This window comes from Colobus angolensis, unplaced genomic scaffold, assembly GCF_000951035.1.
Source record: "Colobus angolensis palliatus isolate OR3802 unplaced genomic scaffold, Cang.pa_1.0 Scaffold224, whole genome shotgun sequence".
Classification (NCBI taxonomy): Eukaryota; Metazoa; Chordata; class Mammalia; order Primates; family Cercopithecidae; genus Colobus; species Colobus angolensis.
This window is the reverse complement of record NW_012115422.1, coordinates 6915082-6935449: the sequence shown is the minus strand read 5'-3', so window position 1 is coordinate 6935449 and position 20368 is coordinate 6915082. Positions and strand designations below refer to the sequence as shown.

The 20368-nt window shown below is 40.3% G+C and overlaps 2 protein-coding genes across 3 annotated transcripts in view; both read left to right on the top strand.

Annotated features, from left to right (window-relative positions):
• Positions 1–10182: 10182 nt before the first annotated feature.
• CWC22 (CWC22 spliceosome-associated protein) overlaps positions 10183–20368 on the top strand; it is a 64212-nt gene continuing 54026 nt past the window's right edge. The window contains exon 1 of one of the 2 annotated variants that reach the window (XM_011944055.1): positions 10183–10472. The gene's annotated coding sequence lies outside the window, so the exon portion shown is untranslated. The other variant, XM_011944056.1, reaches the window with a different exon arrangement.
• The window catches only part of ZNF385B (zinc finger protein 385B), a 588375-nt gene continuing 578259 nt past the window's right edge, over positions 10253–20368 (top strand). The window contains exon 1 of the mRNA XM_011944057.1: positions 10253–10472. The gene's annotated coding sequence lies outside the window, so the exon portion shown is untranslated. The remainder of the gene's footprint in view (positions 10473–20368) is intronic.

The window sequence follows — 20368 nt, the reverse complement described above, 5'->3', positions numbered from 1 at the left end:
CAAACATACAGACCACAGCAGATGCAATCCCCTCCCAGTTGAACATTGAGGTGACTAAAGCCCTGGCCCACACCTTAACTGCAGACTTGTGAGAGACCAAGGGCAGGCCAGAGGACCCAGCTAAGCTATACCTGGATTCCTGCCCTAAAGGAACTGTGAGATAATAAATGTTGTTTTAATGTGTTGTGCAGTAACCAATAACTAATACAGTTGACAAATTTAAACTTAAATAACCTGGCTTTGAACACCATGTTAGAGCCACCATGTTGTACTAGGAATTGGTACCCTTGGCTTCCCTCACAGAGACCAATATTTACAGCCAGGCCTAGTGTGTTGCCTTTGCTTCCCAGGGGCCCAGGTGGTCTAGCATGGGAGTCTAGAACACAGCATACACCGTAATCAACTCTAAGGTACTAAACAAAGATTCCTGTCTTCTTGCTTGCACCACAAGATCACACTGATCACTGCTGTTGGATTGTGACTCAGAAATTCAATTCTTCTTACCATTTCATTTGTTTTCGTTCTCCACTTTCTTTTTTGCATTGCTTTCATACTCCGTTTTGCTCTTATCTACCCTTAAATCTATTTTCCTCTTCATTTCTACCTTCTCTGTCCTGTAAACTGTTTTCTCCTGCTTCTGCTTTCACTTACAGAAGAAGGCACTATTTACTTTCTGGAGATACTAACACTGGTCTGAGAAGGACTGTTTTTTTGGAAATAGCATCAGGAAGAAAAACACAGGTGGGGGGTGGCCTATGGGAGGGGCAAGAGAACCCTCTTTAGTGGTTTTTTTGTTGTTGTTTTTGTTCCCACCCACCTCTCATATCAAAACATCCCCTATGGCAGTTAAAAGCTGTTGGCTACCCCAATTAAAGTGTTTTTGTAGAAACTGTCAGAAATAGTTCCAAGAGCACTTTTAAGTTATTACATGTGGGTTGCATAAGCACTGGAGACTCATTAAACCATTCAACATATGATATGAATTAAGTGACAAATCAGTGAGTCAAAGCTTTGGCTTTTCAGTGTGACTAATGTGATGCTCTGAAATTTAGGTGCCCTGCAAAAAAACATATCTTAAAAAAAAAAAAAATTAAAGAGTATGCTTTGTTCACTCTAGGAATCCATACTCCCAGCTTTAAAAAAATATGGATATAACTATTTTGCATTTGGATTAATCGTGCTTTTAAATATATCTGTAACTAACAGAACCAGTCACATTACAAATTGAATCTGGGACACAAAAGTAATTGTTTATTTTGTTGAAACAAATCTTATCTTCCTTCAGAGCTCCACCCACTGGGTTGTGCAAAATGGAGGAAAAGAAATCTATTAAGCCATTTCCCTAAACCCAATGGACTATGAGATTTAACAGCACCTTTCCATATTCCTTATGATAACCCAAGGGGCATACTGGGTGGGACATTTCTTCCTAGAGCTGCACAGACATTTAGCACCCCTACTTTCCCCCTTACCCTACTTCCTTCCCCTACAAAATGCCAGCAGCTGCCTCTCCTGGCATGGGGGCAACCTTAACATTTCCAAACACTCCCTTGAGGGTAACCTTATACATTTCCAAACACTCCCTTGAGGGTAAGTACTGCCCTCCCCACTAAACAACAACAACAAAAACCCTAACTGATGCTGAGGTCAGTACACTAGCGTGTCCAATCCATCCTTTCCCACCTCCTCTCCAAAGTAGCATCTGAACTTTACAGGAAAAGGGATTAGTGAGAGTTCTTTGATGAATTCAATGTCCCTGGGTGCCCCAGTCTCCAAGAAAATGGCCATTATTCAGCTTATTGACCTTCCCAGTAATGACAACAGCTGGTGTCATTTATGAGCTGGTCTCCACATATAAAGTCAACTCTTGTTCACATATACTTAAATGAGAATTATTTTCAAATATAACACTTTAAATATAGTCTTACTGCAAAATTGATTTGTCCAATTATACCCTGGTAAAAATGAAGACATATTCTTATTTATCCTACACAAAAATTATATTGCTGTGAAAAAGTAAAGAGACCTGTAAAAATAGTTTTCTCAATTCTTATGTCAGTGAAAATCAAACCCCAAAGGAAGAGTCAACTAAATTGAGAATTTAAGATAGCTTCAGAAGAAAAAGAATCTGTTATGTATCTATTAAAAAATAGAACATAAAATTAATACAAAAAATATATTCTGAATAAACCACATTAAAATTTCCCTCATTAGCTTAAGTATGCTGTAATTAATTCTTGTTCCACTGGGCCTTGGATCAAGCAGTTGGATTTGATAAAGCATAACTGTTTCTGAACAGAAAGGGGTTCTGGAAATCCTGACTTTGCCCACTAGTACAGCCGGAAAGTTTTCTAAGCAATCTTTTCTTGGAAGATTATACTCAAGACTATTCTTTGAAACACCCATAGTTCAGAGTACCTAGCACAGTCTTTTCTGCAGGGCTCTGAGATTATATTCTCTGGAGAAACAAAGTCTAACCTGTTGCCTAAACTAGGGTTTTTTAGGCAAGCTTCAGAGGGAAACAGAAATCTGCTTGAGAATGAGGCTGAATAGCTGTGATCAATTTATTATAATACCAATACTATCAGAATGAGAGGGAATAAAATGTTCCATTAGCTATTTCCTAAGTGTTTAATCAACGTTTCCTGTAAAGTGAGAACTTAATATGAACAGTGAGGGCAGTGATAACTCTCTGGAGTCTTCCCTTAAAATCTAAAATCTCTGAAATGTTTATATTAACTGAACTAGGAGAAGCTGAGTATCTCTTCCAATTTGACAGTTCTTCCCATGCAACTCTTATATTAGTGTTGAGCTAGTTTAAAAATATGGAGTATACCACACAAATCGAATTACTTCTAGCATCTCCCTATGCTAATATCTATTGTGGCAGACATGGAAATGCACCCTCTCGATGTTCAGACTTGGGGCCTCCAGCTGTTAACTCCTTCAGATCTGCCTCAGTGCCCAGGTCATACTCTTCTTGGGGTCACCCCAGCCAAAGACCAAGCAAGAATGTGGTATAATGATGTGTTAGTCTGTTTTGTATCACTATGAAGGAATACCTGAAACTGGATAATTTATAAAGAAAAGAAATTTATTTGGTTCACAGTTCTGCAGGCTGTATACGCAGGGGACCAGCATCTTCTTGACTTCTTGTGAGGCCTCAGGAAGCTTTTCCTCACGGCAGAATGCAAAGGGAGAGTAGGTGGGTTACATGGCAAGAGACACAGCAAAAGAGAGCAGGAGGGGTACACTCTTTTTTTTTTTTTTTTTTTTAACAGCCAGCTATCACATGAACTAATAGAGCAAGAACTCACTCATTTCTGTGTGGAGGGCACTAAGGCATTCATTTGGGATCTGCTGCCATAACCCAAACACCTCCCATCAGGCCCCCCTCCAACATTGGTGGGGGAAAGGGGGCCACAATTAAACCTGACATTTGGAGGGGACAGACATCCAAACTATATTAAATGGCCTAAAATTTCACCTACTGTAAGACTCTTCTAACAGGCAATCCTTACTCTGGACCTCTCTGTTGGGCTTTCAAAGCCCTGTCAGATTTTCATCATGATCTGCTAAGTTTTTCTGCTCAATTTTGCTTCCTGCCTTTTCCTTTCACAGGTATTACTTTCTAATGCACCTTTTACACTCCTGTTTCTATCTCAGTGTCCGCTTCTTAGAGGATCCAATTGATACAGTGATTTCAGGAATGATTCAAAAAGACAAGTGGTAAGTTGAGACTTTGACACTGGACCCCTCATTGTCTGAATGACAAACAGGAGCCCACAGCAGGTGGCATATGGGGCATAATTAGTCCCTGGCACAATACAGTAGCCCAATTGCTAAAATACTTCACTGGTAGACAGTACTGGAGCATAATACCAGATAAATAAGAATTTATTGACATTGGGGCATTCTCTTGGGATATATGATTAAACTCCCGGGAAAAGATCTGAGGAGGTAGAGCAACTTTGCTGCTAGGGTACCTCTAGACACCTGGAGAAAGTGATGGTCCACGCTGAGGAAAACTAAAATGCCTAAATTGTCATAGCAGACAATGGAGGAAGGCAGTAAGAGGCCTAGGAAAGAGGACATGCTGGAGTGGAAGTGAGATCAGAAAGCCTACCAGAAAAAATGATTTTCCACAGAAGGCCATGAGGACACATCATTCCCCAAGATCATCAGGAATTTGCTAGTAAGTGGGGCACCAGCATCACCAAGACATCCAGTTCTGGCTCTTCTCTACAGGTCAGTGCTGACTGTAGGAGAGGCTGTCATAGAACTTGACCCCTTAGTAACAATGAGGATCATGGGGCCCAAGAGCAAGAGGGGTTGAAGTAAAACTTAATCCTCAATGCTGGGGGTGGGGTGGGTCACAATTATCATTGTGACCAACAATGTCAGAGCAGCAGCTAAGAGAGAATTGTGAAGATGGTTAATAAAACACAGTGTCACTAGGAGCAAAATACATGGGCTTCCAATGAGGATGCTGCTTGAAACATGCAATTAAAGGAAAGAATGGATGAACAGGAGGCTGAGGGTGGTCACACCAATAAAAACTCACATTATCTTGCCCACTTCCTGGATCTGTGCCAGCTGTCAAGCTATCGAGACTTGTCTGGGTCTCAGGAAGAAATATCTTCTGATATCATGTCAAGTATGACATGTGATGATTCCCCTAGTCCTTCCCCAAAGAGATCCATTTCCACTTACTTGAATGACTGTACACTGGGAAAGGGAGTACCCATACTTCCTGGGAACTATTGCACACAGGGTCAGAATTAACACTGATACCTAAAGATCCGAAGCAACATCATGACTCTCCTTTTGGAATGGAATCATACGGAGACCATGAGTCATGTCCATGAGTCTGTTCAGAGTCTGCTCACAATGAGTCCACTGGGTTCACAAACCAATCCTGTGGACATTTACCCCATCTTAAAGTGTATAATTGAGATTGACATATTTCACAGTTGGAACAACTTCCATGTATTGTTCTTGGCCTATGGAGTAAGAACTATGATAGTGAGGAAGGCTAAAAAGAAGCCTTTAAAACTGCCTCTCTTGTCCAAGAGACATCTAAAGCAATATAACGTGCCTAGAAAATGGTGCAGATTAATGATACCCATAAAAATAAAAAAGATGCAGGGTTGATAGTTTCCATCATATCTCCATTTAATTCAACAGTCTGGCCTTTGTGGAAACTAGATGAACTATAACAGAAGAATGATTGTAGACTACCAAAAGTCTAACAAAGTAGCAGCCCCAGTTGCAATTGGCATGCCAAGCACAGTATCATTGATAAAGCAGGATAATATGCCTCCAGGTATACAGTATGCAGCTATTTGTTTGGAAAATTCATTCTTTTCTATCCTAATCATCAAGACGATTTAAAATAGCTCATGTCCATATGAAATAAATAGTTCATATCCATAAGAAATAAAATATCCATATACATTGAAACTTTTCCCCTGGACTATATTAACTTTCCTACTCACACTTGTAGTCCAGAGATAGGAATCATTTGGAAATCCTGTAGAATATTACATTGATTCATTATATCAATGACATCACGCTGATAAAACAGGTTTAGCAAGAGGTTATTAGTATGCTTAAGGTTTGTGCTCCAGAGAGTGAGAAATGAAACCTTGGAAGAATCACAGAGGGACCTGCTTCTTTATTAAAGACATTAAGGGCCCATTGTTCGGAGGAGTACTAGGATATCCCTTCTAAAATAAAAGACAAACTGCAGCATCTTACATCCCATATGAAGAAGGAAACAACACAATGCCTAGGAGGCTGCTTTGGGTTCTGTAAGCCACATACTCTACACCTAGAAATATTTTTCTCATCCATAAACCAGGTGACATAAAAAGCTGCCAATTTTGCAACCTGGCACAGGAAAGAGTTCTACAGCAGGACTGAGCTGTAGTGAAAATAGCTTTGACACTGGACTAGACGATCTGGCAGAACCTATGATGTCAGAGGTGTCAGTGGTGGAAAAAGATGCAGTATGGTGTTTATAGAAATCTCAGTGGGAAAATCACAGTTTGGGTGTCTGGGGATCTAGATGAAGGCTGCGAGTCTTTCGAAAAATGGCCCTTATAATGCTACTGGTAAAGAGGAAATACTTATTGTGGGACACTAAATGACACAAAACAAAATGTACCTTGACTCCAGTCTGGGCAACACAATGAGACTCCATCTCAAAAAAAAAAAAAAGTGACTTGTTGGACACACCATGTTATAAGTTCTGGGAAGCTCAACTGTAATCCATCATAAGATAAAAGAATTACATTTGGGATGAAGCACAAAGAAGACCACAATCAATCTATAGGAGCAGATAGCATACACTCTGACATCACCGTTAGAGTTGCATCAATACTTCTCCCTCAGCTCATACTGGTGACCATACGGAGCAGAGCTGTGGTCTTGATCAATAAGCTGAAGAAAGAAAAAAAATGGCTGAGCTTAGTTTATGAATGTGTTGCCCACGTATGTGGATGAAAGCTGAAATTGGGCAGCAGCTTATATTACAATCTCATTAAAGAATAGCCTTGAAGACAGTGGAGAGAAACAGTCTTCCTAGTGGGCAAAGCTTTGGATGGTGCACCTTGTCATCTACTTTCTTTAGAAGGAGAAGTAACCTGGGGTTAGAATATAAATATACTTACAGGAAATGACAAACATCCTGGCTGGCTGGTCAGAGGCCTGAAAATAATGAGTTTAGAAGACCGCAAATAATGAGTCCTGAGGATCTTAGAGGAACGTGGATATACATATTGGTGTGGGCAAAAAGTGTGAAGATATTTTTATCACACATCAATGTCCACAAGAAAGTATAATCTAAGGAGTAAGCACTAAAAAAAGTAGAAAAATTACTCAGTTAGTTGATGTCAGCCTGTCTTTATTAGTGGCCACCTTGGTGCTGGTACAATCGGCACATGAACAAAATGGCCAGGGTGGCAAAAATGGAATATATGCACAGGTCCATCAGCACATATCCCCACTTACCACAGTTCATCTACCTACTTACTGCCTTATCTGAAAGCTTAACCTGTGAAACTGATCCTTAATTTGACACTGAATCTTTAGGAGATCAAGAAAACACTTGGTGGTAAGTAGACTACATTGAGATCTTTCCATTCTAGCAGTTTAATTTTATGGGAATATTTATTTTGGGAAAGCATTCGCATTTTATACTCACCAAGACTCATCCAGCACCAGTATCAGTGGACTTCCACCATGCTTCATCCACAGGTATGGAATATAATACAACATAGCATCCAAGTAGGACTTACTTCATAGCAAAGGTGGTGCAAGTATGTGACCATGGGTTCCACTAGATGTATCACATGCTGCATGCCCAGAAGCTGGTGGCCTAACAGAGCACTGGAATGGTCTGCTGAAGGTTCAGTTGAAGTACCAGCTAGAAGACAATATTCTGCAAGAATGAGGTACTGTCTCTCAGGATGCAGAGTCCCTAGTAAGAATAATACTTGGGTCCAGGAAACAAGGGATGAAAACAGGAATATAACCCAACTTACCATTTTTCTCAATGAGCTGCTGTGGGACATAGTATTTCCCATTCCTACAACTCTGAGCTCTGTGGAATTGGTGGTCCTAATCCCCAAACGTGGTACATTCTTGCTAGGGACACAGTGTCCCACTGAACTAAGCTCAGCAGGTGCCTGGGAACATGAGATTTCTAGAGTTCAGGGGCTAGTAGGCAAGAAAGGAATCAATGCTTTGTCAGAGGCAGCTAAATTCAAACAGCAGGAGGAGATAGGCTTGCTGTTATGCAATGGGAGCAAGTAAGAATATATGTGGTACTTACATGATCCACTTGAGCATCTCTTGGTAATCCCTTACCTTATAGCAATCATCAGTGAAAAACTGCAGTAGCACCTGCCTGAAAAGAAGATCACTACCAGGCGCTCAGACTTCCCAGGAATTAGGATGTTTACACCACCAGTTTGACCACTGAGAGCAGTAGAGTAGTAGCTGACAGCAAGGGAAATTTAGAATGAATAGTGGAGAAGAGAGGCAGTGGATTCAGTGTGGCCTCAGGACCCAAAGATGGGAAGTGTAGTTTGTCTCACTAACTTCCCACTTCTAAGTTTTTTTTTTTTTTTTTTTTTTTAAGGAAGAAATGTGCACTAGAACCCTGGAAAAGATGTTCCTGAAATGTGTATGGAGACTGGGTCCACATGGTGTAACAGGTGGACGGTGACAGGCGTAGAGATATGCTGCTCAGATACCTCTTCAGGAAAGGACTTGTTTGTAGCCTAGCTGCAAGAAGTGTGGTTAGGTGACAGCCTTCCACTGTTGACATCTTCATATCCACCTCGGATTTTTAGTTGAGGCCACGCTTTTCTTGGGGTGGCTCTAGCCAGTGACTGAACAAAACTGTGGTACAAGGGCCTAGCCATTTCATCCCATTATAGGCCTCTTCATCTTTGTTCTGGAGCTACCCCTGCCCCATACTATTTCCTCCCTTTTCCTTTCACCTTGTTTATTCATAACTCTTCCTCAGTGTCTGCTTCCTGAAGGACCCAACTGACAAGTCCATTCTTTTCCAGCTCCATCTAGTTCTCCTCTGCTCAACCCTAACTTTCCTATTTCTGTCAATAATTGTAGAGGTAGTATATTCATCACGGCTCCCTAGAGGGACAGAACTAACAGGATATATATACATATATATATATATCCTATTACATATATATCCTAATATAAATATATATCCATACACACACACACACACACACACACATATAAAGGGGAGTTTATTAAGTATTAACTTACACAATCACAAGGTTCAACAATAGGCTGTCTGCAAGCCTGAGGAGCAAGGAGAGCCAGTCTGAGCCTCACAACTAAGTAATTTAGAGTCCAATGTTTGAGGGAAGGAAGCATCCAGCACGGGAGAAAGATATAGGCTGGGAGGCTAGGCCAGTTTCGCCTTTTCACGTTTTTCTGCCCGCTTTATATTCGCTGGTAGCTGATTAGATTGTTCCCACCAGATTGAGGGTGGGTCTGTCTTCCCCCGTCCACTGACTCAACTGTTAATCTCCTTTGGCAGCACCCTCACAGACACACTCAGGATCAATACTTTGCATCCTTCAATCCAATCAAGTTGACATTCAGAATTAACCATCACAGATAGTATTGTGGGTTTTTAAATATATAAATACAAATGTTCATCTCCAGATCCATCTCCTGTGCCCTGTATTGGTACACCAAAGTGCACCATCAACGATGGTCAAATATCTTAAATATGAAATAAAATAGATAACACTATTGTATACTAGCAATTATCTTAAACGTATCTTGTGAATCAACTAATTCATCTCTTATAACTACTGCATGAATGGGTACTATTAGTATTTCCATTTAACAGATCAGGAAACAGCCACAGAATGTGAAGTTACTTGCCCCAATCATCCATAAATAATCAAAGGACTCAAGATTCAAACGTAAGTAGTCCAACTGCAGTGTTTTTATTCTTAATCCTCACACTTTGCCTCCAGAAAGGAGTGGAAGCACAACACCCTAAAACCGTAATAGAGAAATGTGTGGAGAAATCAGGCCTGGTTTATGAAAGATTTGATAACATAAAGATATTCTTGTTTTAGAAAGAGAGTTTCCAAAATAGCAAGCAGTTGAACTTTTACGTTTTGTTACTAGTGAAAAGTGAAGTTTAAAGAAACAATTTGTTTGATGCCTTTGTTCTGCATGCTGTACAAACTGCTACTTCCTACTCAGCCAGGCAATCTCCTTATTCTCAGGTCATATCAGTTGGTACCTTAACTTAAAAGACAGGCAACATAGTCTCTACAGAATTATTTTTTCCTCATTATTTCACTCTATTTATGATTTAATATTCTCCCATTCTCTTGGCTTGGATGTCCTGGAATTTATTAGGCACTTGACTGTTGGTCAAACTCTTATAAAAAAGTCTCAAGAAAATCTCTCTCTTAAGATTTTCAAGGAAAGTGACAACTGACTGTTAAAAAAAAAATTTCCCAAAATGCAGTGAAATAGTTTTAGATTAAAGTAAATTTGTCTAGACCCTAAACACTACTAGGCTGCCAGTGAGCAGCGTGGATGTTAACTCGCTGGCGCGCAACTGTATGAACTACAATTCCCATCGTACACCGCGCCATTTCACCGCTAAACTACAATTATGCTTTCGTCATTTCCGTCAGCAGAGGTGCTGGATTTCGGACTTCGTAGTTCATGCCAACTTCTCTTTTTAGTCGCCATTTTGTTAAGAAGACAGTGTGCCTGGATCGACTGCTTTGACTCTGGCATTATGATATGGTATCTGAAATAAATTAAAAGGATAACGCGTCAAGCCAATTGAGCGTCAAGTTTTTATGTATTTCACTATCTGCCTTGTTCCTACTGTCGGTGCTCGGGCAGAGGAAGTGACGTACATCCGGTGTAATGGCGGCGCGGTGGAGCTTTAGGTAATTATCGAACTCCGTGGAGTCCCCGTAGGCAGCGAAGCGGAGCTAGGGTGGCGGGTCGCCGGGTCGGGTGGGAAGTGAAAGACCCTGAGGAGTGGGTGCGGGCTCACTGATACGGCTGTGAGCGGCATTGGAGTGTGCGTGGGTCTTCCCGCCACGCTCGGGCCCGCGAGAGGGGTGTGAGAGTGGCTGGGTCCGAGGAGTCCAAGCTGGTGGGGAGGGAATGGGCTGCCGTGAACTGACTGCCTGAGCGGACCGGCTGACCTTCCTTGTGAGGTTCCTGCAGCTGTCTGAAGTCCTGCACCAACACGCTGGTGCTCTGTTGTTCCGTGTGCAGTGTGTTTTATACTTAGAGCCTCTGGAGTCCATTGGGCTTGCCAAAGCCCCTTTCCCAGTGCCCTGGTCCCAGGGCCAGGGGAGTGGGATTAATGAGCTCTAGTTGATTAAAAGTTAGTTGAAGTACTTGCACTCTTTTGCCTCTTTCAGGCATTATATCCCTTTGGCTATTTGTTTTAAATTTCATTAGCTGTTCCTTTTTCATTTATTTGCCCTGCAAATACTGATAGTTTCTAGAGTTTAGTTTTGAAGACACTTCGCTTCGCTTGTGTCCTCTTCATCTGTCATTCTTGATCCTTCCATAACTTGAACTATCTCCAATGAGGTAATAACTGCTAAACTTGGGTGTCCAGACTCCACCTCTGTAAGGAGCTTTGGGTCCTATAACACAGCATTATGGAACGGAAATATAATCGTTAATTTCACTGAGTTTAACTGCAAAAACTACCATACCTATTTCCACTTAATCGTAACAATTCTTTTGAGGTAATTGGAGAAGGCAGGATTTGGAGAAAGGCTATTCTAGATGCAAGAATTAGGTAAGAGTTTCCTTTGCATTTTTGGATGTGCAGAGACTCGAAATAGCAGATAAACAAGCAAACTTGGTCCTCAGCAGATCAGTTAACCTACCTCTTATCCGTATTCAGACTTATCTTGTTGTAGGATTGCTTGTGAATTCAGGAGTTAACATAGATTATCCTACTATGCAAGGGCAGATTTAAAATTGGCATTAAAAGTGTGGTTTTGACCAGGAGAGGAGAAGCCTTGTTACAGGCGTTATCAGTAGGTTGAGGAAAGCTACTTTTGTTGGTCCTGGGTGATGGACTAGTAGACCAAAGATTTCAGTTTTATTTAGCTATTATTAGGTCTATCACTTGGGGCAAGTTACTTAAAGTCTCTATTGTCAGCTTCGTCATCTGAAAACATGTAGGTTATAATACAATACCTGCCTCACTGTGTTGTCTTTTTTTGAGTATAAAGAAAATAATGCAGATGAGGCACTGAGCACAGTGCCTGATATACAGTGTTAGCTTTGTATTATTGTAAATTGCTACTGTGATACAGTTGATGAGTTCTGTCTGTTCCTCAGTTCTTGCCCTCTGGGTCAGAGTGTTGCCTTTCCACCTTTAAGTGTCCTTCCAGGTTTTTTTTTTTTTTTGAGACGGAGTCTCACTCTGTCGCCCAGGCTGGAGTGCAGTGGCGGGATCTTGGCTCGCTGCAAGCTCCGCCTTCCGAGTTCACGCCAGTCTCCTGTCTCAGCCTCCCGAGTAGCTGGAACTACAGGCGCCAGCCACCACGCCCTGCTAATTTTTTTTATTTTTAGTAGAGACGGGGTTTCACCATGTTAGCAAGGATGGTGTCTATCTCCTGACCTGGTGATCCACCCACCTCAGCCTCCCAAAGTGCTGGGATTACAGGGTGAGCCGCTGCGCTCGGCCAGTGCCCTTCTAGTTTTAAGTGCCCATACCACTTTTATGGAGTCTTACCCAACTCAGTTGACTGGGGCTCTGAGACTGTCTTGGTTATAAGTTAAAGGCCAAGAACTTTGATCTAATACCCTGGTCTAGTGGTTCCAAAAATGTGGTCTCCTGAATCAGCAACATCTCTTTGAAGCTTGTTAGCAATGTAAATTACTGGGCTTCACCCAGTTCTGTTAAATCAGAAACGTGGAAATGCAGGCCCAACAGTGTTTTTTTTTTTTTTTTTGCGCCAGAGCATTCGAGTGATTCTCATGCCAGTTAGTTTGAGAACTTCTGCTCTAGCCCGTCTTTTAGGGGCATGCTATGGTTCATCCTCCCCCTGTCCTCAGAATCAGGTTTGCTGCCCTCCTTGCTCCAAAGTACTTGATCCATGGCCAGCCAGTATTTATTATTATGCCACCACATCCTTCTCTGCTTTGGATAGGTTACCTCCAATCACTTTTTGGAGTTCTGACACTTCCTAGACTACCTGTTTTTTCTAAGCGAGCTTTCTTAGCTCTATTAGCTTTCCCAGCTATTGAATTTTTAGAAGTTAATTCTTCTGGTGGGGCGTGATGGCTCATGCCTGCATTCCCAGCACTTTGGGAGGCCACGGCAGGCGGATCACTTGAGATCAGCAATTCGAGACCAGCCTGGCCAACATGGTGAAACCTTGTCTCTACTAAAAATACAAAAAAATTTAGCAGGGTGTGGTGCTGTGCGTTTGTAGTCCCAGCTACTCGGGTGGCTGAGGCACGAGAATCACTTGAACCTGGAGGCAGAGGTTGCGGTGAGCCGAGATCACTCCACTGCACTCCAGCTTGGGTGATAAAGTGAGCCTCTGTCTCAAGAAAAAGAAGAAGAAGAAAAAGAAAAGAAGTTAATTCTCCTTCCCCGTGATTGAACATTGTTGAGTGACCTACAGTGGCTTGTACCTGAGACCACCCAGAAGACAGCACAGTGACACATTTTGTATTTCAAATGCCCATGCCTTAACTTGAATAATAATTTCAGTTTATTGTCCACCTGTATTTAGATGTAATTTTGTACTACCTATCATATCCCCAACTTGGTCATGGTTTGTTCATGGTGCCTGGAGCTAGTCCAAGAAAGAAGTGGCTATTAGTAATACATCTGATCCCACTTATAACTTTGAAGGCTACCTTGTTGAATTTCCCCACTTTTCTGTTTGTCTGAGCATGGGAGGGTGGTGGAACTGTAAAGCCAGAGAGCATACTAGTTTTGGCAAACTCCCAGGCTTATGCTTTTTCTCAGTATATACATTTCCCAAGTGGACATTGGAAGAGACATTTGAATGCCTATAACAAAGTGCAAACTTTAAGCATGGATTAAAGCAAGCCTTTACTATATATAGTCCAGTTAATAGGTCTTTCATATTGAACAGATACCAAAAACGGGGTATGCTGCCTTAGCCTTGGGACATATAAACTCCTGTAGAATGGATTAGCTAGTGGGAAGGATGAACTTGGTGGCGACTCATGTTTAACTTTTCTTTCAGCCTAACTTATAAATGGTTGGAGCTAGACAGAGTTCAGCACTTCCACCTGAAAAGTTACTCTGTGAGTCCCTGAAATAGTTTGTCAGTGTAGCTTTATTTTAGACCTGGCTACAGGATCCTTTGTAGTAGGATGCAGTGCTTACATGTCTAGGGGCTCAATTTCTCTATAGAGGCCAACACCTCCGAGTTTTCTTTAAACCAGAATGTGGTTTACTAAGTGGTTCTCTAATTAAATAATCAGGTGACTTTCAAAGCTGTGCCATGAAAATTGGCAGAATATATTCACCCATGTACTTAATTAGGCAAGCTGAGGAACAGATTTGGGGCAGGAGAGAGTGGTTTGAATGATGAAGGCATATGGCATATTCAGTAATTAGGGTTGATTTTGTAAGTTGAAAGAACTGCACCTTCAGGGATAGATTTCCTTTTGCAGTTCCTGCAAAGGAACTAGTATTTTTTTCATCTCACTCAATGAAGAAGTGTTTTCAAGCTGCTTGCTCCACAGGTTAACGTGGAGTGAAGACTAATAGGGAGTGGCATCTGATAGTGCTGTCTTGATGCACTAAGACTTGGAAATCTTAGTATTTCCAAGAAGTAGGAGTTAATAGGTGAGACAAGGCTGCTGTTGTATTCCTTGATGAGCAAGTTGACAAAATGGCATTGTAGGGAGTTCTGTGTGGGAAGAAATAGTAATCGCAGAAATCTACACTCCCCATTTTTAATTTAATTTTAGAGTTGGAACTTATTAAGTAGCAGACACTGTCCTAGGTTCTGCATATGTAGCAGTGACCAAAAACCTTGAGGATCCAGTGTCCTCATACAGAGGCTTTCATAGTTAGCTTAATGAGTCTCTCATGTTCCATCTTATTCATGTTCAGTTTTTCATATACACCCTGGAATCCCCAAATTCTCTGTCTCTGAGTCTTTACACATGCTTATCTTATTTCCCGAACGACCTTTTTCCCCTTTCTATATGGGTAATTCCTACTTGTTCTTCAAGACTCAGCTTCAAGACCTGCTTCTTTCTGTATGTCCCAAACCCTCTTTTCCAGTAAAACTTTGTTTATAACATTGTTGTAGCACTTAGACATTTCTTCTTTACCCGAGGACAAAGTCCTTAATGCCTTGTCTGCTGTGTAATGTATGTATCTCCCCACCATACGTAGGCACTGCCTTTAGTAAAGACCATGACTGTACTTTCTTTCTCTTAGCTTAATAATTCCTCATTTTCTCTGTAAGCACTTTTCTTTTTTCTTCTTCTTTTACTATTCTTTTGAGATGGGATCTCACTATGTTGCCCAGGCTGGGACTCTAGGCACATGCCATTGCACCCAGCTTTTCTCAGCCACTGAATGTAAATATCAATTATGGCCCTAGCCTAAATGGAACCTTCCCCCAGCCTCCTATATACAGTGACAGAATGAGAGGAAAACATGGGCAGATTTGATAGAATCAATAGGATTTGGTGACTTATGGGGAGTAAGGAAAAGGAAATTGCCCCCTGGGAAGCTTTGTAAGTCATATCTTAGAAGAAGAGCTGATTTGAGATGGGGAGAAGGAAATAATGAGTTCCAGTGTGGATTTCTTTAGTTCAAATGGCCTTTGATACATCCACGTAGAGGTTTCCTGCAGCCAATTGGACATAATGATTTGAAACTTCAGAGAAGATTGGCTGGAGTAAAAAGTTGTTTTCACATGTTAATTGAAGCTATGGGGATAGAGATGATCTTCTACAGAGAATATGGAGAAAGAAAAGATAAGGACTATTCATTCGTTCACTTAACGAATATGTATTGAAAGCCTCTGGTGTTGGGTTGTCTCTAGTGTAGCAATGATCAATGAACAAAACATAAATTCACAAGCAAAGATTAAACTCTCAGGCATAATAAATAATAAAGGGGTGGACAAATGAAGGTGGTGTCCCTGTAAGTTGACAAGTGAGAACTTCAAGAAGGGGATTAGGTGCCAAATGCTAGAGCATTGTCCCATAAAAGAAGGAAGCCGCCCCTGGATTTAGTAACAAGAAGTTATTGTGTAACATTGGTAAGTGTTGTGAAGTAGTGGGAAGGGAAAGCCAAATTACAGTGGGTAGGAGAGGTTAAGAATTAGAGACATCAGGCTGGACATGGTGGCTCACTCCAGTAATCCCAGCACCTTGGGATGCCCAAGTGGGCGGATCACTTGAGGTCAGGAGTTGGAGACCAGTCTGGCCAACATGGGGAACTCTCGTCTCTACTAAAAATACAAAAAATTAGCTGGGCATGGTGGTGCACGCCTGTAATCCTAGCTGTTCAGGAAGCTGAAGCATGAGAATCACTTGAACCTGGGCGGTGGAGGCTGCGGTGAGCTGAGATCATGCCACTGCACTCCAGCCTGGGTCAGACTCTGTCTCAAAAAAAAAAAAAAAAAAAGATTAGCGGCATCAAGTGTAAACTTACGTATCAACATATCAAAAAATAGCTGTGTAGGGATGAAACGGTAGAAATAGAGGACAGGATGAAGGGAATTTGCCCCATAAATATCATAATTTATTTTTAAATGAATCATTAAAAAGTTCAACATGTAGAATTTTTCTTTAAAACCAACTTAAATAGAAATCAGTACTGTACTGTAAATCAAGAGACAGCTGATTGAAATGTTGAAACTAACAAAAATAGACAAATTCCTGTTCTCATTGATCCTGCATTCTGTTGAAAAGGAGCACATTGGGGAATCTTCCTATGCATAAAAAAATTTAAAAAATTAAAAGTATAGGCCGGGCACGGTGGCTCAAGCCTGTAATCCCAGCACTTTGGGAGGCTGAGATGGGCGGATCACGAGGTCAGGAGATAGAGACCATCCTGGCTAACATGGTGAAACCCCGTCTCTACTAAAAAAGTACAAAAAACTAGCCGGGCGAGGTGGTGGGCGCCTGTAGTCCCAGCTACTTGGGAGGCTGAGGCTAGAGAATGGCGTGAACCCGGGAGGCAGCGGAGCTTGCAGTGAGCTGAGATCTGGCCACTGCACTCCAGCCCAGGTGACACAGCGAGACTCCGTCTCAAAAAAAAAAAAAAAAAAAATTGAAAGTATTTCCAAATGATTGTATTACTTAACTCTTTGGTTACTTAAACAGCCTAAGATGGACTAGCTTCATGATATAGGAAATGAATGGGGGGTAATACTACCTCCCAGTTTATAATGTGAAGATTTCAGTATAAATAATGGTATCATTGGGTTCATTAAAATGTCTTTTTTTTTTTGTTTTTTCACTCATCTGTGTCTGACTGTTTTAAAGTGTCTCAAAATTTGGGGTGTCTGCTCTCCACACAGAGTTGCAGACCAGTCAAATGCTTTTACATTACTTATTTCTTACAGAAAACAATGTCCAGAACTGTCTGCACAACTTCCAGCCCTGTACTAGAACCTGGCAATCTAGTCATTCAAATGGTTATGAGTCAGAGCAAAACGGAGTACAGCTCTGCAACTCTTCATTTGTAATTCTTGGAGCCAGAAGTGTTTTGACTTCAGTATCTTGTAGTTTTTAGAAAACTGCAGTACCTATCCTACATATTAAGTAATCCCCCTTTTGGAGTCTGCGCAGCATCCTCTAATCAAGCATATTAATATTTCTGCACTGTATCAAGTCACATTAAGTATCAAGTCAGTATATGCTAAGTTTTGCTGTCAAGTGAGTTGCCACATGCTTAAGAATAATCTTTGTATTTTCAGAGCTTTACGGAGTTTAGAATTGCCAATAAGGGATTGCCAACCTGTACCTGGTGACTTTTCTAGAAAGAGACAGGAGTATTTTGACTCTTTTATTTTCTTGAAATTGTGATTCTATGCTGACATCAAATTATAATTTTTTGGCCTTATGTGGTATATCATAAGGCAAATTTTTCACTAATATGTAAATATTTTTAAGAAGGGAAAAAAATAGCAAGAAACGGTTTTTCTAAACAAATAAGTTTTCCTTCAGTACAGATATGGAAAGTATATAGCAATCTTGTTTCATGTTGTTCAAGAGCAAAGCCAATCTGTTACACCTGTTTGTTCCCTGGGAAGGGAAATCTGTTCCTTGGGGGCTTGGTTCTTGTTGAGGCATTTTCTGAGAATTCCATTATCTCCCCTCCCATTATATTTTGGCATTTAGAATAATTTTAAGACAGTTTTTATTTTGTATTGTATAATATTACCACTTTCCCCATTGGGCAACTAAGGTGTTTTTTTTGTTTGTTTTTGTTTTAAATATGAACTCTGTTAAAATGTTTGAAGTTCACCAAACCTGTTGTTACTATTTAGAAGCTGGAGGAGCCAACTAAAGGTAATTCACTGTTGATTCCCCCTTCCTTTAGCAATTTTACGGTAGTATGTTTCAGCAAGTTCCTCTAACTTGAACTGAGGACACCGAAGTGACAGTGGTAGAAGTGTTTTGCTACTGAAATCATCTGGAAAGCAGTGCATTTCAGCCATTAGTTGAACATTTTCTCATTTTCTTAATTTTTGAGATAACTGTAGAATTCACCATTTTCTGGTTAACAGTCTGAAGTACTTATAAATGTTGTTAAATATTTTGCTTTCTAATGCTTGATGAAACTGAGAGAAAAACTGTCTTTTTTTAATAGTGCTCTCGTGAGTACTATATTTCCTATTGGAAAATATCCTCGTTCTTCAGGAGAGCAGGTGTGGTTTTGTTGAGTTGCTTTCTTGTGAGAAGGGGACAGAAATTTAATAATTCACCATAAAATTCACATAGTGATGCTTAGAAGAGCAGAGAGTGCTGTAAACTCTAGATAAATTGCTCTCATTTCAGGAATTTCCAATTAGTGTAAGTATTAGCATGCATATGTTGAACTCAGAATTTCCGAACAGGCATATTCTGTATAAATCTGTACAATGACAATACTGTATTCATTTTTTGTTAGAACTGTGATAGCAGTCTACTTTACCATATTTTCATTTTCACACTTACATTTTGAGATGTGGAAATGTAACAGATTGTACTTTATTGCCATAAATTATTTGCTGATGAAGATTGAAAGGGGAAAGATGATATCAATCAGAAAGAAAACTCATTAAATTTTAATATGTAAGGTAACTTGAAATAAAATGCACAGAAATTGCTTGTTTTGAAATGTGTAAGTAGGTTGGGAAGAGGAACTGGGTTTAAAACCCAAAGAGAATAGCAAAGGAAAATGCTAAATCTTGTGCACCAGGGTCAAATGATTTTTTATTTTTATTTTTTGCTCATAGTGTATCTAGTCACAGTGAGTTCTAGGTATGCTAAATTAAATAAAGGAATGCTTAAAATTACTATGAATGTTTGAAAAGAAGTAGTACTTTGTTATATTAAATCACAGTCTTTGCTATCTGGAACTTTGAATGAATGGATCAATTAAGGCTAGGATAATTTTCTGGATAGTAGTCTGTACTTACTTACATTTTGTAATTTACCATTTTGGCTTCAATTCATTAGCGTTGGCATTTTCATTGGGACACGATATATGGCTTTGGCATCAGATAAACCTGGCTTTGAATTTTAGCTTCTGCCATTTACTAGGTGTAATTTGCTTGGACAAATTGCTTGAATTTGCTGTGCTTCAGTTGTTTCACTGAAAAACATGGCTTAAAAAAAAATCGCCAGAGCAGGGTAATTATGAGGATTGAATAAGATTGTATAAGTAATTATAAATTGTGGCCATAATGTCTCAGGTTTAAAAAACACTTCTTATCTGTGAATTATTAAGAATTAATTCATTTGGAATTTCTATGTCCCTTTCCAATTGACCTACGACTAAGTTCTTCACTATAAAGTAGGTAAGCTGTGGGGTCTCTCTGTTCTGCCGAAGTGGCTCATAGTTTGAGAACAAATTGAGAACCTAAGTTTCTTATGTAGAATTGAAAAACTGAGGAGACTTGGGGAAGAGTTGGATTTTGGAATTACCTTGGGAATACTTTCATAAATCAAGTATGCATGGGTTTCTCCTGTACTTTCTGCCCGTTTTCTGATTTAGTAAGTCAGAGGTGGGCCCCAGTATACGTACAAGTAATTCTCCTCTCATGCATTTTTTCTTGATTCGGGTTGTTTTTAATATAGTGATATCAAACTAGTTTTACACTATTAAGTAGTGATTTAAAACTGACGTGTAGGCAAAAAACTCAACCTGTCACCTTGCTTGAGTGGCTTAGTGTTTTGCTTATCGTTATAGATTTGTTTCTTATACCTAGAATGTAAACTTCATGTGAACAGGAGATTTTGTTAGGGTAGTTCATTGCTGCCTGTCCAATGCCTAGAAAGATGCTGGGCGAATAACAGAAGTGCTGTAAGTATTATTTGTTGGGGAACATGTGTATGTATAAATAACACTGGGTTTAAAGGTAGTGAAGGATATGTTAGAAATGTTAAATGGTTGTGCTGGTAGAGGTAGGGAAAAAAATACCAGTATCTTTGAGCAGAAGTAAGTCGAGTAAAGTTTTGAGTTTTATGGCTCTCTAAACCTTTGTAGCCATTAAAAACAGGACCTTTGGAAAGAATCATGCAATTTGGTTTCAACAGAGTCATCTTGTTGAGGCAAATGGTCCTAAAATCCAGCTGAGATAAG